The sequence below is a fragment of the Cuculus canorus genome, chromosome 3 (assembly GCF_017976375.1).
Source record: "Cuculus canorus isolate bCucCan1 chromosome 3, bCucCan1.pri, whole genome shotgun sequence".
NCBI classification, from domain to species: domain Eukaryota; kingdom Metazoa; phylum Chordata; class Aves; order Cuculiformes; family Cuculidae; genus Cuculus; species Cuculus canorus.
In genome coordinates this window covers 42,300,138-42,324,131 of record NC_071403.1, presented here as the reverse complement: position 1 = coordinate 42,324,131, position 23,994 = coordinate 42,300,138, and the positions used below count along the sequence as shown (strand labels likewise).

Below are 23,994 nucleotides of genomic sequence, written 5' to 3'. Positions count from 1 at the left end.
CTTTTAAAAAGCACTTAGACTCATCTGAATTGATGGGAATTACACTCCTAGAAGACTGATGCTCAGGATGGGATCTTCTGTGTTGTTCTCTCTTAATGAACTCCACTGCCTGAAAGGTAAGAATCCTACTTTCCTTTTACAGTATGCAGAGAGGTCTAAATCCTTGTCAGTCAGATCCACAAAAGTCAGTATGGTTATAAATAGACCAGAAGAAATGTTATCTGAAATTCCACTTCTTCCCAGTCTCCAAACTGCAGTCAATCAATGATTTTTTTAATCAGAATTCACTATCCTGAGCTCTCGTCCATCTCCAGCTGCCTGTGCTGTGCTAAAATCACAGAGATTACAGGCATGGTGACCTTTCCACAGCAATGTGGGGGCTAGCAGAAACAGGACCAGAGAAGAGAAAAATGTGAAATTTAATTCCTTTCCTTTTCCTGTAAGAACTAGAAGCAGTATATCTTACCTCCTGGATAACCATTAAACTACATGGGTACTAGAGGTTCTGAGACACCCTATGGCAAAAGCAGTATTTTACAGGGCCGAGCCTGGAAAAGCTGTGAGCCAAGGAATAGGGGTATCTCTCCCAGAAGTGAATCGTCCATGTGATGTAGTCAAGCAGTCAAGAACTATGGCAAGTGAGATACTTGCCTGGCCATGGGAACACTTGACCCAGGAGTCTGTAAAAATCATTCATTTTCTCTCTCTGACCCAATGAACATGTGGTTATTCACTGCAGTTTGTTATTCAAATCATCAAAGAGAATCTCAGAGTACTCTATTGCCTGGAATGGGAGGGTTATGCAAAGGCCTTTCAGAAGAGGGTGGAATTGAGCCTGATCCTCTCACATTGCAGCCCCGAGCTTTTCTTGCAGTTCAGTGGAGAGGAGGATGGAGCTGCATATGATCTGAGGCAAAAAGGTGGAAGCTCTACTTCATTAGTAGAAGTGTTCAAAAACCACTTACCAGATGAGATGGCAGAAAGAAGCCAGTACTAGATTGAGACATGTTTCATTAAGGCTGAGAAATCAGACAAAAAATGAAAGTACTTGCAGAGCCTAAAAGCAGATGTGTAAAGACCAAGAGGGATCACATCTGGAAATTAGGCACTTTCAAAGCTGTTAGGCTGGAGTTATGTGCTTAAATTCACCTGTGAACTCAGCCTAAATGCTCACATAATCAGAAATTGAAGGATAATTTTTTAAGAAGATACCAAGAGTCAACTGAGATATGGTCATGAGCCAGATATGTATGCCTAGTGCATTGCAAATATGAAAGAAAAATAGCTGTTTTGTTTCCCCTTCCACATTGGAGGGTGCAGTGTTTCAGACGCTGTAGTGACCAATGCTTGGGTGTCAGCTGAGGAGGAGATCATTTACTGAACCATGTTCCCAGACTTCAGCCTAGCAAGTACTTATATATGTGTTTAACTTAATCCATGCTAACCACACTGGTTCCTTGAATCAGTTCAAACTTCCAGTTCAAATGTACATAAACCTTTGCAGGTTATAGAGTTGAGTCATAATATGTTTTGGTTTAAATTTGTCCATGACTGACTTTCCATTCAGGGCCTTAATTGTTTGATTCTGTGATGCTGAATTGATTTCAGTCGGTTTGTACTGAAAAAAAAACCAACCTAAATGTGGGAAGGTTTTTCATTCCAGCTCCTCTCTCCCCATCTGAAATTCATGGATCCAGCACAGCCTGGGTGTTTGCTTTTCAAAGACAGATACCGGCAGGCGGGAAGTTAGGGCCTTGTCTTATATTCATGTATCAACACCTGCTTTTATAGCAAGGAAGAACACTAATAAATATATGGTGAGGTTCATTACTCAGCAGGAAGAACTCGCTTAATGCTTGTCTATTAGTGTTCACTTTAAACATGGTCTGCATGGATCTGTGCAGTATCCTAGCACAGCGTTAGCGTGCTGAAACAGAGGGGAACAATGGTGAGTCAAAGTATGAGGGAGACATGAGGGGGAAGGCTGGCAAGATGGTAACACTGCTCTGCATGTTTTTCCAAATGGAAGCAGTGTCTGAGATGACAGGTCACTGATAACAGACATCACTTTGTTTGTTCTATAATGCTAGTAACTGTTACGTTTCTATATATGTGCATGCAGATGTATAGATGTACATACACATACAATGCAAATATAGATACACACATACACATATAAAAAGTTTGGTGAATGGGAATCTAATTAAATGTAAATTTCAGACAAATTATTAGGTTACTTTCTGGATTGAATAAAAGTATATTGGGTTGAATAGACTTTCAGATGGGTTTGACTGCCCGACGATGTCATATGGTGAGTGGAGAGGTAGCAACAGGTTTGAAGTAGGATCCAGGAGGACCTGGCTTATGTCAGGATGCTATTTGTCTGAGCATGGCACACATTGTCTTTGTCCCTTTCAGATTTCAGCCGGGACAATTTTCCGCATGAAGTCTCTGCAGGCAGCATAAATAAGGAAAGACAGGTTACTGCTCCCTCATCCCTCCAGACACTGAGATGCTGGCTGGTCTGGCTCTGAGGAAGTGACAAAAGCACTTCACAACTACCCTTCCCTCCTATTTTACTCAGGTGTTTGATGTATGAACTTTGTGCACAGCAGATCTTTTTCTGCACCACTGATTTCCCTAACATATGGGAAGGAAATTACAAAAGGAGGGCTGGAAAGTGAGGTACTGTAATATCTACAACTTTGCCTCTAAATATGAGTATGCTATCGTATACTGTATGTCCTTTTGATGTAATGGAAAAGACTAAGTACATGCTGGTACATGCAGAGAGTTTAATAATATTTTTTTAATACTTTCTACTATTGAGACTTCACCCTCCCCATTCTCTGACTCTTTTCCTCTTGGTTCCTCGCAGTCAGGAGCCTGCACTACACTGAAATGTGCACTGGTTGCACCATACTCGCTGCACTACGTTCCACAGCACTTTACAGCTGCCACATGAGCCGCACACTGAACTTGGACAAGGTGACTGATATGGCTGAACACAGTTGGGTCTTTATTACCAATCACATTAAAATCTAGAAACCACCAAGTTGTGAGAGTAATTGATATGTCTGATTTTTATGAAAATTCTGAGTAAAAAACACAAAAACACTGTAAAGTTTTCAACCCCTTATGGCAGAGCAGTTCCAACTTTAAATATGCAATGAAAGATCTAGTAAAATCAATGAAGAGGTGAAATGTCATTGTATTATTAACAGATGGTTGTTGGCTACTACAAGTAGTTTCCTTTACTACTAAACATGGCTGAAAGATTTTCTTACATGTATCTGAAAGATAAGAGCTGCTGAAGTGATTGATACACCTTTTAAATTTAGAAATTAGAGACTAATTTGCATTTGATGGGGATAACAGGTTTCTGTTCCAGAAAAAAAATAATTATGTACCTAGAAGACATTTAACCAAGACTGCACTAGGCTAGGTTCATGCCACAGTCATCCAAAACTCTATAACTGTGCTGCTGTAAAATCTAGTCTGAGTATTCTTACAGTTTCTTTAGTAATTTCAAATAAGTAAGGCAATATTTAAAGTTTGTCTTTCTAAATGGGCTTTATTTCCTTGCCTTCAGTTGCACAGACTGAAAGAGTAACACAAATGTACTTGAAAGTAGGTTCCTTGGCCCTCATGCAAGGAAATAAATGATTTTATTTTCCCCAAATTTGGGTAACTTACAGTTGCCTTTGGAATGGCTAAGTCAACAGGACATGCCTGGATTCCCAGTGCTTATGAAATTCAATCTATTTCTTTAGGTGCATAAGTAAGAATTTAGGGCTCAGACATCCGATTTAATTATGTGGTTTAGGAAGTTGACACTTGTCTTACAATCTATGATAAACTGTCCTTTCGTTTAATGCAGTACAAGTCATCCTGAGAACAGAGAAATATTTTTGTCACAAATGGCAAAAGTCCCAATGTCTTGAGTGGAATAAGTCCACTGCAAGCCCAAGATGTTTTGCTTCAAACTGCAGGCACATTGACATGCCTATATAGCATTTTTCCTGAGTTTCTTGTCTCCTCTCTCGCAGCCGGCGTTTGTACAAGTCTACGGATGCATGCCCTTTCCCAGCTGCAGCTGTGCCAACAAACAGCTGAGTCTCCAGCCTCCTCCCCAATCTGCTACTGGAAGTTATCATCTCCTCTGATCTGCTGGCCAAATTTCTCATGTGACTTCCCATAACTTCTGCTGTAACAGTGCTCCATTCTTTAAATTCTTAAAATGGACTAATCATTTTTTTTTTAATCAATGTTGGTTAGGGACCAAAGAGAGGTGATGAGTGCATGGGGACAAGGTGTTGCTGCAGTAACCTCTTCAGCTGGTAGAGCAACAGCCCAAGGAGGCATGTGTCCACAACCTATGTCCAATTATTAATTGGGTTCACTATTGTAAAGAAGCTTTATATTCTTGGAGCAAGCTGTCTGAAACAAAACTGTTCGTGCAACCAAAGGAATTCCTGCAGGCAAAATGAATTATGAGACTGATGAATACCTAAATTCTAGTCCATTTAGATTTCTAAAAATTAAGAAAGCTGTTAAATAAATGGCATCTATTATATAAAATTAAATGAAAGAAATCCAGGATACTGTTTGGGATGGTGAAGCAGGACAGAATAGGGATTGTCGCAGTTCAAGGTAAATTAGAGTCAGTTTTGTTAATTAGACTCAGTTGCTTTAAGTCTTCATTTCTCTGAAAACTAACTGCATATTTTTTGAGACTGCTCTTCCCTAAAGTGATAACACAGAGCATTGGTATGCAAAAAGGCTAATGCTTACGCTTAACCAAGGCCATCCTCAAGCTAGTGGAAAGGGGGCCACACCTGCAAGGAGGGGTGAATAGGGCAGGTGACCCTAAGTTGACCAATAGAGTATTCCATCGCATGTATGTCATACTTGGTATAAAATCAAGAGATCAGAAGGGTCTTGCTCTCTTCTGTGGTGGCTGACATCCAGTGAGGACTTCATTTGTATGGTTGTTCCTGATCCCAGATCTGTGTGTTTCTGAATCCAGCTCGTGAGTCCAGCTTCCTCCTAGCCGTGGACCCATTCCCTCATGTCTGCTCTACAGTATTTGTGGTGATGTATAGTCATCAGGGAGTGGGGTGGGGGTGCGATCTCTTATACTTGTATGGATTTTATTACTTTCTAATTATTTTCGTTATTATCATCATCATTTCATTAAAGCTGTAGCTTTAGTTTCTAACCCATAAGACCTTTTCCTCTCGTTTCCCTCTTTCCTTTCCCTGTGGGTGGATGGGGGAAAGGGAATTTGGAGGCTCAGATACACACTTTTAGCTGCCAGGTTTGGCTGGGAGGGGCTAAACCGTGACAAGAACACAGAAAGAAACGGCTGCTATAGAGTGAGAGATGGCTACTGGACAAATAGATGTGTTTATTTTTTAGCTATTTTTAAATTTTTTGTTGTTTCATTTACACTTAGATGAAGTCAGCATCAGTCATATTTGTCTTGGTTTACAATGACTATTATTTTAACCTAACTGTGTACATTGTTGGAACACACAAAGAGGACTTAGTACAGACAGTTTTACCAGGCTGATGACTAATTTCACTTCTGCTTCCTTTCTGGATGAGTTTTTTGTGACTAGTTTCAATGAAAATTCAGTTTATAACTACAGTAGTCAAGGGAATGTTTTTCATTTCATACACTGTTTCTTCCTTCACTTCCTGTTAGTCTGTGAGACAGACTTCTTGGAACTGTAAACTTGGTGAAATTCATTGTATCAATAAATCCCAGCACAAGCGTGCAACTCATGCTAATCTTGGATTCACAGCAAGGCAAGAAGCAGAAAGTCAACAGGCTAATTTGCACACCACAACTTCATGAGAATAAAATTGATGTAAACAGGGAAAACATCCTTCCACATGAAAAATATTTCCTAGGAAGGAAGGGAGGCTCAAAACACCTGGTTCTGCAGACAGAGAAGGTAGAGATTTGGTCTCTTGTGGGACCAACAGACAGGACAGTGTCTCATCAGTAAAGCTATGTTCTATAATTCTTTTCCACCTAACAGTAGACATCAACTGGGGAGAGTCCCCAACTATACGGGTTGAATAAGGGGTGGAAAAAGAGCTTACTGCCATAGATCACTGTCATACATTATTATGTTATGGGTACATATAATTATATATGAGTTTATTACATTATGGCTACATATTTTTACATGTGTTTTCCACACTTTGCAGCCAGGGATAGTTTGTGTCTACAAACAGGATTCCCCTCTAGGTGATAAATTATGCTAATTAGAAGGCAGCTAAGCCATAGAGACCAAAAAGGCAGCACAGAAACAGAGGAATGCCAAACAGTTTGACAGTTCTATAGCAAAGAATGGTGCAAATAAAACTTGAAATGGGGTGGTCTGTGTTATTACCATGGATTATAAATATTGGTTAACATTACACAGCAAAGCTACAAACCAAAACAACAAGACAGTTTTTGTTTTTTTCCAGACTGGTTGTAAATATGCATAGTACACTTTCCAGTAAGAGGTTATCTTTCAGATAGTTTACACATGGGTTGCCATTCATCAAGGAATTTGGTGTTATTGTGAACAAAGATAAACTGAAAGTCATTATAACAAAGTAATTTGCAGTGTGGGTTTAGTCGGGAAAACAATGACTGACTGCTGAAGCAGTTAGCCGTGATAAATTCAAAGAAATGGATCAAAAGAATATTGGAAGCAATTTCTGAGTCAAAGGCTATAATCTCATTCCTGAAACTGATGTAAAAAACATGATCCACTTGGTTCTCATTCACCAGCTGAAGCAAGACTAGCAGTGCTGTTTCCAAGCAGTCATGAATACGCAGAACCTGGCTTAAGATAGTGGCCATTTTTGCTGAAGTCGTGCAGTTTTCTCAAATCTCGTTGCCACAGAGGGGCAAAGATGTAGCTGAGCCGTGCAACTGAACTCAGCATTAATGTCAGTGAATGGCTGAGCCATTCTACTAGTGGAGAGTTTGGGTGAACACCATTCCCCTCACCTTCTTCACTGCCTTCCTAGTTGTACAAACCTCGGTCATACCCTCTCAGCTCCCAAATGAGCCATCTCAATCTTCTGCACCTCATAGATGTCTCATCTCCTAAATGGACCTGCAGATATCTTCAGCTGATCCCTTATGGTTTTAATCCATGAAGTGCAAACTCTTATGCAGTGTAAAGCAGAGCTTTTAGAGAAAAGGCTTGTGCCACAGCAGCAGCCTGGAGACCAATGGGTATCTAAGGCTACTGTGCCTGGTTTCTAACACTGAGCTGGCTGAAAGTCACTATGAAAAACCAGTGCACAGCCTGCTACAGCAGCATATAAATGCACACCTTGTTGCCTACTGGATGTTTTGAGCTATTTTAGTTTGGAAGAGTTTAGATCTGGTGGTGAAATAAGACAGCTCAATTCCATGACTCTCTATGGTATTATTAAGTTTCCCCTTTCTCAGGAAAATATGGACACTCTAAACAGCCAGCTGAAAACAGCCTTTCCCGCACAGCTAAGTAAACCAATCATTGTCAGGAATGCGGGTCATCTCTGTTTTATGCCAGGCTGTGTGTGCGCTCCCTGCTAAAGCATTTCCTTTAGCAAAACAAATAATTGCCACAACGACAAATACTACAACAATCAGTCAATTGATGGACTGAAATGCTCCTTCGCCATTATGCAATGAATCTCTGCATGAAAAACACAGGGCCCGGGTAACTGATTTTCCTGCATCTCATTTTCTTTCCATGATCCAGACCTGACACGCATTGCTTCTTAAAACTCAGAGAACAGGGAGATAATTGTGGTAACTCAGCATAATCCTATGTTTAATCTGCTATCACTTGCCTTCTTTTGCATGATATGAATCAAACACACCATTGTTTTTTCCTGATAAAAGTATGGTTCTCTCTTTAGAAGGCAGCAGGCTTCTATAAAATAGGAGCGTCTTGAACAGAGCTGGCTGTCTTGGAATAAAACAGAGATTTTAGGCCACTAACCAATGCCACACAGTTCCTATCATTCACTTTGAATTCATGCTTAGAGTGTCACAAAACAGGGATATTTTTGGCTTTCTTAAAAATAACATACATAGTAACAGAACTTTTCCGAAGACAGTGTACAAATGCAAGCAAAAGTTCTTCCCCTTACCCCGACTAAACTAGCAGCAGTGGCTGTGTGGTCATTTGGTCTTCTTCCGTTTAAAAAATACAGTACATTCCTTACTCCTAGCCACCTTGACCACTAGCTGCTGTGTTTCCTATGTCAGAGGAGATGAGATCATTAGTACCACCAGTAATGATGTCTGAGGAGGCTTCTCTTTTTGCCAGCTCATAAGACCAGTCTGGATGAACTATAAAAAGGATCTATGATCCATTTAAACTCCTCACTGTTTAAATTGGCTGTTAGAGATATGAATTCACTCTCGTTCTTTGACTTCTTCATGATCAAATAAAAGATTACTCTAGTGAGCTATCTTGGTTGTGGAAAAACTCATGAAAGCAGAATTTTGCAAAAAATCGTTGAAGAGGAAGGCAAGGCGAGAACTTGGAACAGAGTATAGAGATAGAAAAATGGGAAAAATAAAAAAAAAGGAGATCTGAGGGAAGAGGAAGAATATAGTAGATCTGCAAACATAAGGCCAGTGAAACAGAATTTTGGTCAGATTACATCTTATGATGTGGTCATTGTCTTCAACAGAGGAACGACTGTGTCTAAATATTGCTGAAATAAAAGAGAGCGATAAGGTTATTATGTGATTTAAGTGTTGGAAACTGGTTTTGCAATAAAGGTATGCACTTATAAATAAAGTTTGTTCATATTTTACTGACCCTTACCCATAGGATAATAAAGAAACCAGAGAACACAGACAAAACCACAAGTTTACAGATAGCACCAGAAACACCTAGATCATTCTATTGTACAGTGCAGGAGTTTACTTTCAAATGATGTGGCTGTCTTTGAAAAGCAGCATTCCTGCTTTAGTCAATAGCTGAGAAAGAAAGTAAGAGAAATAGCGACTTCCTTGATAAAGATTATATGCAAGGTTATAATTCCTCAGTGCACTCCGACTATATTGACAAACGCAGATATTAACCTCTGAGGTGCTTGTTTATATCTGAATGAACAATGTACTAGCATCTTTGAAATCACATCTAGCTCCTCAAAAGTCTATTACCTAGTCTGGAAAATGTATGCCCCAATATCAAGTCAGTTTATGAAACCCTCTGTTGTTTTGGTCTCAAGAAACATCAGAATTAGTCGTTCTCAATATGCACCACCTTATTTTCTGAACCACTTTTGCTAGCAGCACACTTTTAAGTTCTGGACAAAGGATATTATATTCTTTCCAGCAGGGACATTTCAATTTGGTCATCTGTTTCTTCATTTAAATGAACCCCAATTCCTTTAACTTGAAAAGTATGTTGAAAAGGCTTTTTTGGCTACATTGAGTGTCACACAGCAGGCTGATTTTTGTATTAAGAAATACAAACCATTTTTTAATTTACTGCCACTACTTCTGGTGTATGCTGTTCTGTGTATTGATTGTAGAGGATCCCTAGAGACTTCAAAACTTGTATTGTCCAGTAAGCTGTGAAAGGAATGTTTAATCACAGGTATGAACTTAATTACTATCACTGATAAATTTATTTTCTAAGGTGTATGTGGTATTATTGTCCATCTGCTTTAATAAAAATTATTTTAACTGTGTTAGCAACGATAAATAAATGGTAATAGTTGTGAATTTATTTAAGAATTTTCTGAATGAAACTCCTTTTGTCCTTATTACACTTCTCTGAAATGTATCGGTAGTGGATTTATACAAACATAATTCTACAGCTGTATCAGTTGCCTAGTGAATTCATCCATCTTTCCAATAATGGGTGGATTTTTAAGTTACTAGTAGACAAAGTATACTTTTGTCTTTAAGGCACAGGACTTAAGTCCATTAAGTAAGGATCAAATTTAGTCTTGAATAAGTACTTTCAAATTTGAGTGGGAATTATGAACATTTATATTATAATCTGGCTTCTTTCTGTTCCTGGCTTTATCTTTTATTTCCTTTGTGACACCAAGACAAGTTACTTTACATATATGTGCCCTGTTTTCCACACTGTAAACTGGGGACTGTGCAGGAAATTATCCCACAAAGAGTTCAGATCCCAACTTAATTGAGGATTGCAGAGGCAATTTTGTTCCTCGGAGAAGAAACAGAGTTTTATTACAAGCTATTACTGTGGTAATTATAACTTACTGTAGCTACTAGATTCCCTTTGCTTCCCCTAGTGTAATGCCAGTGTAAATCATGTCCGTGAAGCTTTCCTTCATTTAAAGCAAGCCTCTTAGGTACATATCAGCTGCTATGTGTCACAGACAAGCTGTCACTCAGGGACTTCTCAGCTTTTAAGAGGTATTGTGAGTCTCCACTACTAGCTTTATTTCTCCTCAGTTTGCACATGTCCATTTAGACAGGTCTGTAGGCTTGATAGCAGTCAAGAGGAACGATGAAAAATTTGGTCCTCTTGACAAGCACTTATGGGAAATGTAAGACTCGTAACTGGGAAACTTGAGGTGGTTCACTGTGTGGGAATGTGAGTAACACAGGATAAAGAACCTCTCTGTTTTCCCTTCCTCCTGGGGCTAAACAACATGTCCCCTCAGTAAAGGATATCAAAGGGATCTGAAGGATATCTTATTAGAGCTCAACTGCCAAGGAAGGCAGGCAGGAGTGACCAGAGAAAGCTGTGGTTTTGGATTCCTCCAAAATAATAAACTCCCAACTTCCTGTGCTGCTCTTTCTTCTGGGGATGTTTTGGTAACCCACCAGACCCAGCTTGGTGGCAGCTTAAAAGGAGGGTGGCCAAGTGAATAGCCCTGGTGATATGCATAATGATTAAAAGGTTAAAGAAACCCCATGTGACCAGCTGGAATTGCAGGAGCATGAGTAGACCTGGCACCAACAGCAGCACATTTACTTCAGATATATACACCACGTATAGGCATTTACCCTATTTACTGCTTTAGTGTGCTTATCCCTAGCTGCTGAAACATCCTTTCATCAACAAAAGTAAAAACATTATTTTGTTGAACTGGGTGAAATGGAACGCAATCCCAGACTAGGAAGTTTTTCTTTGGATTCTTTCCATGGCACCTTTGATGTGTGACCCTTGCCACCCACCACCCTCCCTTCCAGCCGTCCCTCCCTGGAATAGCCTCCAAATGAAATGATGGTCCCGAGAACCAAAGAGGAGGCTGTGGTTTCCATAGATGACTGCCCACTGCAGGCACTGCTTACTTGTGGTGTTTATTTCAGTGCCTCCTAGCTAAGGTGCCTGGAGTTACAAGGGTCAATCATCAGTTTGAACTGGCATATTTTTAAGGTCTCTTCTATTATGAAATATTTATGAGAGGAAACAAGGTTGGACATTCCTGCAGCCAGTCCAATGTAAGAACGCTATGTGCCTTCCTTCCCTGAACATGTAAATGCAGTCAGTTATTTAATGGAAGACTCACATACCTTGTTCCTTTACATTTCAAGTGAGCTGTCAGAGGAATGTAAACATTTATTTGGAGCAAGCCCTCAGGTAAAGGATTACCATATGCCACAGAAGGAAATTCCAGCATACCCACCAAAATTTATGCTGTGGAGAGAGCTATGAATAGAAAGTTTGTACACTGTTATGAATATGGATAAAATACATCACTCATGGCTGGGCTATGGCATGCAAAATTGAAAACCACATATTTTGGATCACACAATATTTTCAAAAATATATTTAAAAGAAAATAAACATGGGATCTTGTGTGTTCGTTTACTGTTTGAAGTACCTTCAGGGAAAAGAGACATCAACAATTTTTCTTCCAGACCACTCACTTCTCTTGATAATACGCTGTTCTATGGGGGAAAGTCAGCAGTCTCATTACCAGGATCTCTTTTTTTTTCTTAGCCAGTGTCCATTTATTGGGAGTCTATGTTGTATTCAGAACTAGCAAATGCAAAATGCGTTTGGAGGACTACATTCAGTCCTAAAGGTCAGTATGCTTCATTCCTGGCCACCTCACAAGATGAACTTTTCATGAGTGTTGCATGACCCTTGCTCACCTCACAAATGAGTGTAAATAACATTTTTTAATTATTATTCTACAGCCAGCCAATCATCACTGGTGTTTCGGGTGGTCAGGATCTGTTTCTTTTGAAGTGAAAGGACTTCTGCTAAATGTTTTAAGTGCTGTTAAAAATTGTATCTGGGAAGATGACAGTCCCATCATGGAAACCTGTGGCCTCTGGACACCTCAACAACTCTGGGCTTTGCTAGCCAATGTTCCAATCTGTGCTCCAGAGCTTGCTATTACGACCCAAGACCAAGTAGAGATTCTGCACCACAAACCCCTAAGTCAGCCCCCTATAGCCGTATTTACAGTAGTGCCACACAAGCTTCTTTAAGTGGGAGATGCTCATGAGGAGTGGTCTGCTCTTCATCTTGGTTTATGCATTTCAGCTGACTCATGAATTTTTTCTCAGGACCCTCCTGTTGTCTTTTCCTCTCTGCTTTCCTTTGCAACATCTCTTTCCATTGTGGTTTCTTTTTGTAGGTATGTGGAGGTAGCAGAACAATTCTATGCTTAAATGAGATCAGGTAAACCAACCTTATTGTTAGAGAGAGAGGAATGTGAGACAGTGAAAGAAAACAGTATTTGGTAGCAGGAACACTTAGAGTGGCATCAGGCTCAAGCTGTCCAGAGTACGTTGATGAAGAGAAAGGGTGGAGTTTTGCAAGTTGGTGAGCCTGTTTGATTATCTTTCACTGTTACCCCAATGCCAAGTTTATTTTAATTGGAAATACACCTGACAGTTGAATAAGAAATTTATTGAAAGAAAAAGTTACTGATTTAAAGTCTTAAGATTCCTCTCACCCAGGGAATGACAGCCCAAATCTTCTTTAGGGTTAGCAGTGGCACTGATGTTCAAGCTGAAAATCAGTCGGCCTCCCAGGATCACACACACTTCTCTCCTGCCTATTCATACTCAGGATGATTTAAGCCACAAGTGTCCTACATCCACCTGTTCCTGTTGTTCTCCAGCACCCTGTCCAGCACAGTGGCACAGCACCCCTTTCATGGGAGGCTCTGAGTGTACAGTGGTACCTAAGTTTATTGCCAGTGAGAGATGAGAAAGGTGCCTTTAGTGATGAAACAACAAGGTACAGCTAAAGAAGTATAACTTTTCTCTCTTTACCTGTTAAGAAAAAAATGGTAGCTTATCTATTTAATTTAGAAACAATTAGCACTTAATAATTAGAGAAACAGTCATTAAGTAAGAGATTTACTGCAATGTAGGTGACTTGCCAGGTGAGTCTGAAGGGAGCAATCAATCTCAGTCTTTTTGCCTTCAGTCCTGTCTTTTAGAAAAGGGGTAGGAATATAAATTCAGAAATTATGGTGATGAAAAGATTATTAAGAGTAAATATTTGGAAGTTATGACCTTTTTATTTTTACATTGATAGAGAGTTTCTTCTGAGCATGAAATGCCTTAGTTGTTACTTCTTAATTTGATCTAGTAGCTGTGCACTCTCTGACCTTACTGTAAAGTAAAAACAAAGTACAGCTCACTTCAGGCTGCTAACACTGAGATTAAAAAATTCTGAAGTTTGGATGCAGATCAGTTCTTAAGGCAGCAAAGAACTTTGGAAAAGACATTGAAAGTACAGTATCATAACAAGATGATGGCTTCAGACTGCTTGGTGCCATGATACTGTAGGTGGCATATAAAGGAATGAAATTCCAATGTGCTTACTTGCAGGCTTCCTCATGAGGTACAGATCATTTGAAACCACTTTGAACTTTTATCATTCATTGAATTTTTACAGGAGACCTTACACAAAATTTCTCAGTCTGGCAAAGAGGCTACCCAGTTTGATCTTAAAGTGCATCAATCATGTCATTGTAGGTGCTAAAAAAGTGCCATCGGCGTCCAGCACCTACATTTGAAAGCTGAGTGAGGGAGCAGGGGAGGGCAGGGAACAAAGAGACTTTCTGTCCTTGCGTCCACTTATGCAAACATTGCAGTGGGCCTCTTACTGTGTGCCTCCATAGGCATAAATCAGATCAAAGAGATCTTTGGAAACACTACCCCGAGGAAGGCTGCAGTGTGCCCATTGTTCCTGGGTGGTGGGCTCCTGGGCAGGGCACTGTCCTTCTAATTATGACCTGCTAGGATCCTCCAAGTGGACCCAGTGTTAAATATCACAGCTCGCATGGAAAACACACTAAGATGTAACTGAACTGACACACTCACCTTGTGGACTAAAAGCTGTAATTTGATAGGAGACTCAGTCTGTTGTGTGGCAACCCACAAATACCCGTGTCCCACTGCAAGCAACCTGCTAGGTAAGAGAGAAAGAGAACAGAGTGCCTTGAAGGGCTCCTGACTAAATGATGACCAGCAGACCAGCATTATTGAACATGAACATGTTGAACATTTGGGCACAGGTTTATCAGTAAACTGTTTCTAAAAGAAAAGTGTGTTATATGGTAATTGACTGACAAGCCTGAATCCCCAGGACTGTGGTTGTTTCACCTACAGGAACAACATTGGGTGCAGTCTGAGCTTGGCACTGTTGATTTTCACAGAAGGTTCAGGTGTCCTTGAGGTTTACTAAGAGTAAGAGTTAACTGTGAATTTGCCTGTGATCATCTGTCTCACAGGCAGGAATGGGGTTTTCACTCATAATTTGACAATGTTTACAATATCACATTTACTGTTTTATGGATTTGTTTTAGTCAAGTCAGTTGACAGTTCTCAACAGCAAATTCCAGGTACAGGTGTAAACCACATGGTGTTGTTTCTTCTTGTTTGCATAAACACAGCTGTTCTTTCAAGCTGAAAAAAGAGAAGCTTAGAAACAGCTTGCAGAATAAACATATGTGCAAAAGCTTATATGTGGGAATGTCGGGTATATCCAAGATCACAGGAAAAGATGCCAGTTCAGAAGTAGTATAGGTTCATATATCAAAATGAGGTTGAATTGCAGAGTAATAGATCAGGAGATTTACTTGCTCTGTTGTTCTCATTGATTGCTTTTAATTTTAATTTGGCTCTGGTTATAAATAATAAAAATGTTGATTAAAGACAGGTTAGTTTAGCATTAGCACATGGTTCAGAGAATAAGCAGTGAGAGAAAGATATATTGCAGTAAGCAATTTTTGAGATAAGACAGTGTTTCTTTTATGGCAATATTGATTCCTGTGGTATTTCTAGCCCAGATTTGTAAATGCATCAAGTTCAGATGGCTTTGTGACAGAGATGTCATAAGCATCCAGACTTTACAGTTTTTCACAATATTTGACATCTTTAAAGTTTTGAGTCACTACTCTGAATGTTAATATCGATTATCACTGAATGTATAAAAGACATTTTTGGACATAAAGTTCTTCCAATACTGAAGTGGAGGCTTGGCATCAATTCATGAATAATGCCATTATAGATGTCATGTGCTTTTGTCAAACAATTAAGTTGTTTCCAAGTAACATGTTTATTGTGCTTACAATGCAATTATCTATAGCACCATTATTGCTGCTTTTCTGGGTCGTAAGTATATTCAAATGTAAAACACTGTGTCATTACTGGTGTCATGCAGTTGTTGTGGGCTTCTTTCCTCACAAGTGAAGGAACATTTTTCTTACTATTCCTAATGATACTGTTACTGATTTCAAGGAAATGAATTTGAAATATATAATTGTATTTGAGTTATATATAATTAGACACATAATTTACATGAACAAAAGTCAGCTAAATGAAAAACAGAGAAGACAATTTAAAAGTGAAAAAAAATCTTTTGTTTGTATATGCTACCATGCCAACGATGCAGATATTGTGTAGTGAAATTCTTCTGCCAGATCTGGCACGTGAGCCTGGTATGCTGTAAACAGAAAGGTCACCTTTCCCTGTTGTTTACTGTCATTGCATTTTAAACATGGAAGTGAAGAACAGATCCTACTTTGACACCACACGAGGTATGGATAGAGAGTGTATTTCTCCACAAGTATTTTGCTCTTCTTTGAACCTGAGTGCCTTCAAAAGGAACTAGACATCTCAGGTACCTTTTCACCCTCCAAGTTACAGTGTTCTTACTGGGGACTGGTCTCAGTGTGCCAGGGAGGGATTTGTTTGCTGACTTACCACCTTAGTTCATCATCATGTGCCTGTCCTCCCTGCCCTGCACACTGTGTGGACAGATGGCAGTACAGTTGCCTATAATATACCAGTTAAAAGCAGTACCACTAATCTCATGAATACGGTTTCAGAAAAGAGCAGAGAGTTCACAGAAAACCTGACAATTTGACTATAGAGGATAAAGCCCTAATTATTACTTAACTCAGCATTTTCTCAGTTTCCGTTTATGAAATAGCTTAGTCAATTGTTTATGTATGTGTTTGTTCTTTGCAGTTTCCAGACTCTTCTGATTTTGGTGACTGAAGTAGGCTGCTCCAAACATGGAAACATTTACTTCCTATAAGGCCCACCATAAATTTCCTGGTAGAGCTCATCTAGAGTTGCTCAAAGTGTTTGTGGAATAGAACTGTTGTCACAGGCTTGGGCAGAAAAGTGTTACAGAGGTTGGAGATGCTCAGTCTACCGCTCATCCTTTGTGCAGTTTCCAGAGACAAATAGGATAAACTATTGTAACGTGGATTGTATTTATATACATTTTTTCTCACTTTGTCTATTTGCACTGGAATGGTAGATTTTTTTTTTTCCCAGTCAAATTTTGTGCTCCTCCTTCCTGTAAAAAAAAATCTTCAGCTCTGTGTCAAACTTCTCCTGGTGAATCCACTTTCGCAGGAGTTGGACTAGAAAGGTTCCAACAAAGAAAATGTGCGCAGCAGGCAGAGGTGAGTAGTGTGAAAAGGTTTTTGGATGCAGCTACAGACTTTCTGCTACAGTTACGAACTCCGTAAGTCTATCGCTCCCAAATTCTTGAATCATCATTGACTGAAGCATTGTGGCACACCAAAATTGTTTGTTACATAGAATAATGTATTAACTTAAGTATTCTGCAGGACTGGAATTTGTTCCTTTTAGTTAAGTTAAATTATAACCTTGCCTATACTTTCTACACATTTGTACAGTATGTTTGCATGTACATTCCTATTGCTTTATAAATAATTATGTTCCGTGTGTGTTAGAAAATTTCCAGGGAAAGCAGCAGGATTATTATTGAAAAAATCTTGGAAAGGATTAAGAATAAATTAATTTGGTCTGATTTACAAATATTTGCTTGTATTTTTATACGCTCTGTAGAGGCGTAGGGGGTATGCTAGGTATGTCTAGTACTGCAAATACAGAGTGCTTTCACTGTATTATTTTTGCCACTTGGTGGTAAAAGGTGACATTAAAATGATTTAGTAAAATTTGGAAACTTGCAGAATCTCAGTTAATGAAATCTCTGTTCATTATTCTTGGCCCCGGCTCAGTTTACTATATGATGTGCCTTGTGTCATGAGACTATGATCTAACTATTGAAGTCACTAGGCATCAATTTCAGTTTGGCTGGATCTCTTGTTTTTTCAGGAAGATGAACTCTGGATTAATAGATGTGCCTGATCTGTTTGCTCTCCTAACCTCTACACCTATAGCAGAAGCTAATGAGCATTTCTTCTGCAACAGACCCCAGTGCTTTTTCATATTTTTGTACTTGCAAATATAATTGCTAATTAACCTTAAGAATGATTGATTTTATTTACAAATCCTGCAATAACCCTTAAAAAAGATCTACCAGCCTTTCCCATTTCCCCTTGAGGTCATGTCATAACTTCAAAGAGAGAAGAAAACAGGATTTTATGCATTTGAAGTCACTAATACCACAGCACTGGATCAGTGCAGAAAGAAGTGTGGATATCTGAAAAATATGGAGAGCATCTCTTTCAATGAATATGTATTAGATCACTGATCCACTGCCTATTAATTTCTACACTTATCAACTGTGTTACCTCTATGCTTTCTATTTCTCTCTCTTTTGAAGTTATTCATCCAATAGGCCTCTGTCGCAAGAAGTGAGCAAGGATGAAAACAGCCACCTGGGTATTAACCATGATGCTCTACTTCGAAAGATGTCAAGATGGTGCTGTTAACCGAAAAACTTGTAGGTCCAGCTGCTTTGTGAAAAAATAGATCCTCCCAAATATTATTCATTCTATAATATTTTCGCAACACCATTTAATTCATTGCTAATGGAAGGAATGTGATATTTTACTAGCCTTTACTTAAAGCAGCATGATTTTTTTTGTGACAACAGCTGGAATATGGTAAGTAACAGCCTTCTATCAGGCCTTTCCACCAGTCAGGCCTGGCTTTGCACGAAAGAGTGTTTTGAAAATACGCTGTGTATGTCATACTTATGTATCTAGCTTTGGTTTTTCTGCTATGTTATACTGCACAGATTCAAGAGGAAGTGGGATATGAAAGCTGACACAAGATCAAATGAAGGTGAGCCAGATCCAATGTCTAAAATAGATCAGTGTTTGTGGTATATATATATATATACACTTCCTTAGAGGCACAACGGACATTTCAATTTTATACAAACTCAAAGATACTTTTGGGCACAGTGCCTGTTCTGGGGAGTGGAGGGAAATGGTATGGTATGGTTCAATACAGTAATACTGACATCCTCTAGGGTTTAAATACACCAGAGTAAGTCTTCTACAGGTTAAATCCTGCTTACTGGATACTTTATGTCAAACGTAACCAGATCTGAGTATTGAAGGTAAATAAATAACATCAATGTGCTTCAGTGAAAATCTGCTCAACTGAGCATAATGTAACAGTAGTTTTACTTTAAACCAGCTCCAAATAATCCTCAGTGGTTACGCTGAGCATATGAAGGGTCTTTCAGGAGACAGCTAAAAGACACTCCAGTACCTAATGAAAACATATAGGAAACAGTAATGTGATATTTTTCCCTGATTCTTGCTCTGGGGAATTTAAAGATGATGTAACAGAGTTGACTCCACCCCTCTTTCCCCCCAAAAAACACTCCCCTCCTGCCCCCAATACCTTTCCCCCTCCCAGGAATTCTCAACATAGGAGATTAGCAATCAGTTCTCCAGAGAGTGAGAAAAATGGGTCCCTCAGAATTTTTTTATATTTTGTTTATGCTTTGCATGACAGGAAGATGGTGGTAACCTGGCAAATTGCTGGGTCAGCTGTCTACCCTATGGTCGGTGGGTAGCACACATACCTGTATTGCATTGAGTTGCACGTGTCATTATGCTTGTGGATGGTGCTAGAATTCTTCTGAGAAAGCAGTAGACTTTTGGATAAAACAGTAAAAACATATGGTGTTTTCAAGCCATTCTCCAAATGTAGAATGTTTTAAAAACTTGAATTTACTCTTCTTGCTCTTCTTGGTATCCCAGGAAATCATGAGCTGTTCCCAGCAATGATGAATATATACCCATTCAGCCGACAGGAATTTAAGACAGGTCCATCTGTGAAAAAAAAACCAAACCCAAATAAAAACATCCATATAAATCTCAGGCAAACCATGTCAGTGATACAAGAAAACACATCAAGGCCTCATAAACATCTTGTGAACACCAGAAAAACCACATCAAGCATGTGTATATAGCAGGAAAGATGCTATGAGAGGAACAGGGAGCCACAGTTCTATGGTGTAGACATCTAGAGCTCAGTAGTGAAACAGAGAAGTTAGGTATGCAAAGTATACCCTTATAAATTCCTTTAAGGCAATGTTTCACAACTCCTTTCACCTACAGGAAGGATGGGGAGGGCTTTTTATCAGAGAGTGTAGTGACAGGATGAAGGGTAACAGGTTTAAGCTGAAAGAGGGGATGTTTAGATTAGATATTAAGAAGATATTTTTTTACTGTGAATGTGGTGAGACACTGGCCCAGGCTGCCCAGAGCAGCCATGGAAGTCCCATCCCTGGAGGTGTTTAAAGCCAGGTTGGAAGAGGCTTTGAGCAACCTGATCTAGGGCAAGGTATTCCTGCCCATGGCAGGGGGGTTGGGACTAGATGATCTTTAGGGTCCCTTCCAACCCAAACCTTCTATAATTCTATGACATTTATTTATCTTAATATTTGCAAAAGGTTTTAGTGCTAATCAGAAGAAAGGTATGGATTTCTGAGCAAAAAGCAACAGAAATGTGATGGATTTTTAAGCACATTTACTACTAGGAGATAATTCAGGGAAGAAATTAAATGGATTATCCACATGCATGCTTGTTATCTGTAAGATAATGTTATCTGTGCTTCAGCTACTGAGGGATATCACAGTAAGTTAACACCATAAAACCTATGACACGCTTCAGAATAGGATCTAAAGCTCTTTACTAGAGAAAAGAGTATTAATGCAACATTAGGTACTGCATTACATTCCTACTTTGGAGAACCATACCTAACAACAATGCTCTCTGTGCTTATAACACAAATACCATGACTCATTCCTGCCCTACTCAATCTAATAGGATGCCAACAGTCCTAATACACACAACCAAACAAGATTTGCCTTGGGATTTATACTATGATATTCAGAGAAAAGCATTATAACAGTTGGTGTTGAAACCCCTGCTTCAAATATTGGCTTCTTGTTTCCTCATGTGCTGTCATCCGTCCATTTCCTTAGTGTGTAGAGAGGGGCGGGAATATTCTTTTCACTCCCTACTTGCATTGCACTTATCACAGGGACAAAACACTCTGGGCAGGTAACCGTTCTTAATATATTTTTATTCTTTCTCATTTTTCTTGTGTTACTTACTGAAACAACTATTATCAAGTAAAAGTATCTGCATCTTGATTTGTTCCTATAAAGAAAAGATTGGAAAATAAATCTTCCATCTGTTCCATTGGCAGAGCCTGTATGTAGATGTTGTGGTAATCCATTACTAATTAGAGAAATGCCAGCTCTGTTTGTTAAAATACTAAAAAGGTCTCTAATGCAGGACTTCTCAGTTTGAGTGGTGGCCTAACAATTCTCTTAGCTTTTCCATTAAATTATTTATTTATATTCTTAAGGGTTGATGGAAAACTCTTGCTACATGCATGTGACTAGATTTGCTATCCTCCTCCACCCATTTAAGAAAAATAGAAGCATTGTAAATGTCATATCTAATATGAACATTACTCTACTTTATGAGAAGTTGACCATTTAAGCAGGGAAATGTAATCATGCAACAGAATGGGCTTGGTGGCTTAAATATGAGCTGAAATGCTGGAATAATGCTATGCCTGAGTTTGCAAGGTAAGGAACCTTGGAAGTTGCTTGCTTCACAAAGTAAGACAGTGTAGGGATGGAATAGGGCTTTTTCTGTGTTCCTCAGAACCAGGACAACATTACTTCCTCATAGTACTGCAGGATCATACAGGCACTTTGTCAGTACTACAGGAAAAACGAGAAGGTGAGAGGGCAACTGAAAAGCAGGTCATCTACTTTGTAGCAGGCAAGTGAAGATGGAAACCAGAGCAAGGGCAGCTGGGAGCATGAAGGGAAGATGTGGGTGAGGGAGAGAATTATTCTTTCTAGCTGGACTTAAAATTCCAGTTTGGTTTTAGCAACCACAGGGATTTACTGCCGTTTCAGTTGGTGGGATGAAGCCCAGTGGGTGTCCTCTGGTGACCCACTTTTGGGTCATGCTCCAATGCTTGTCAGCTTCTGGTCTGACAGATCTCAGCAATAGGAAGTTTATTCTGATGTGGTTCTTGAATGGTTTAGGAGATGTTTTGGAGGGAGTTTTGATGTAGGTCATGGAGCACTGATGTGGTCTGACTGTGTTTTTCCATCTGTTTTTGTTCAGGGAGGGACTTAGTTTGAGTTCCTTTCACCAAGAGGCAAGTTCCTCATTGCACAGATTTTTGCATGATCCCCCTGTATTTTAGGAATGTCTAAAAGCCAGACTTGACAAAGTGTAGGAAGTGTCTGATTCTGAAGAGCAACTGGAAAAAATCTCACCCAGAATTGCATGCCACCACTACCAGCAATGGCCCACCAGTGGCTAGATTTCAGAAGGTGTTGTGTAACCAAACTTTTCCTTGTGTTTTCAGAAATACTTGAGCATTTGCCCTGTTTCAATATGTTTGAAATTTCTATGGGTTACTTTTCAGGTACCACTGAAGCGAGATTCAGAGCATCAAGGCCAGAATACTGCTTCATTAGCTTGGAGAAGCTATAGGTGGTCAGCTGGATGCTGAGAAGCTAGAAGTACCTACCATTTTCTTCTGGAAGAGGTAGACACTCTCTGGAAGCAGACGGGCTTCCTAAATGGGGAATGGGACAAGGCACTGAAAGGAGGCCATGTGGGTCCTCTAAATAACTGCAAGTGCATCTGTCTTTTTTCAGCAATAGAATAAAGAATATGAGCATCTCAACTCAACCTTCCCACACCCTTTTGAAAATCTGATCTTGGTTCACTAAGGGACAATTGAACTTTCTATCTATTTCCTTTATTCTAAGACCCATTGATCTCTGCAGTTGAAACATTTTTAAAGGATTTCTTTTTGACTTTTTGTCCTAGTTTTCCTATTTTTCTAAGCTTCTAAGTTTTTCTATTTGTGTTCCTTAATGAAAAAACACAGTACCTCCTAACTTAGAAAATTTCACATTAGTGTAAAATATACTAATGGTGTATGCTGGAAGGAAACCCATTTGTCAGGGTGACTTTAGAGATGATATCTACAAAATGTTGTGTCCCATAATAACAAACAGGAGGGAAAAATAAAGTTACAAAGTACAAACTATCTTAACTTTTTGGACAGCAGTTGCTGTCCTCATAGTGAGGCTGTGAAACTGGGAAAGGAGGTTGCCAGAGTAGTACATGGTAACAGAAGAAAGGGATGAAGTAACTGTGATAATTATGATATCCCATTTCCTTGGTGGATGACTCAAGAACTCATGACTCGTGCTTTCCATGATGAACCAAACAGTATTTACTGACTTTCTATGTGTGGGTATACACAACAAAGTTAAGGAATTCTTGTGTTGGTTATTTATTTCTACTTTTACCTGTGTATATACTCACATTGCCTGCTATTCCGTAGAGCACATAATTGACCTATGGCTAACTCCAGCTGTGGTAGGTCTCCCTTAGATTGACCGGTAGCATAGTAAAGAGCTGGGGAGGAAAGACAAGAGATTTAATGATGACTTGCAAACCAGTTCAGTAGTTCAAATGGTAATTCAGCCTCTTTCCTGTACCACATCAGTGATGTTTCAGCGGCAAGGAAAAATAATTGCACCAAGAAGAAATATTAGCAGATAGGAAGGGACTTTCTTTCTTTTCCAGATTCTGGAGATCTTAAAACCATGATAGAGTTTCATTACAGATTACTGTGTCTGGGAATGGAGAGCTGAACAGGGTAACTTTGGTCTATGAACAGCCATTCTTTGGTCTATGCAGACAAGAATCATCTTATGCTGTGGCAGCGTCAACATACAGGTTAGTACAGATGGTGTAAATCTAAGATTAACTTTATTATTTCTCTACCGTGCATTACCATTTCTCTACTAGAGTTTTCTAGGTTCATGAGGCACCCCCTTCTCTCCTCCTTCCCCCCCCAAATAATCCCTAAATACTGAAATAATCCAGGAAAACCTTGAGCATTCTGGTATAATCACACAGAAAGCTTTTGGCCCATTTGTGGTGTCACCAGTCTTGAAGACCTTGTAGACTTGAAACACAAAAGGATAAGATTTGACATGACAGCCTTGAGGTTTTGCAGGTAACTGCTGTTATAAACTACCAAACAACAACAGTAAACAGAAAGCAGTACTCAGATGCCATTCACCTTGCTGCAGAATCAAAACAATATGTATTGGGAAAGAATGTCTCAGTAAGTAGACTTGAACCATATTTCAAGAACAAAATTGAGACCAACTGTACTTCCAAATGATGACTGTATAGAGAGGGTTTTTTCAAAAACAGAAGATACATATGACAAATAATTTTCTCTTTATCACTTTTCTCTTTTA

General features: G+C 39.3%; 1 long non-coding RNA gene across 1 annotated transcript; it reads right to left on the bottom strand.

The window, feature by feature from the left end:
• Positions 1-13,107: 13,107 nt before the first annotated feature.
• Positions 13,108-23,122, bottom strand: LOC128851844 (uncharacterized). Its single transcript, XR_008449351.1, has 4 exons — positions 23,045-23,122; positions 19,248-19,497; positions 14,303-14,390; positions 13,108-13,243 (listed from the first exon to the last, which is right to left on the bottom strand). It is a non-coding gene; the product is annotated as an uncharacterized LOC128851844 (long non-coding RNA).
• Between the last annotated feature and the right edge of the window lie 872 nt (positions 23,123-23,994).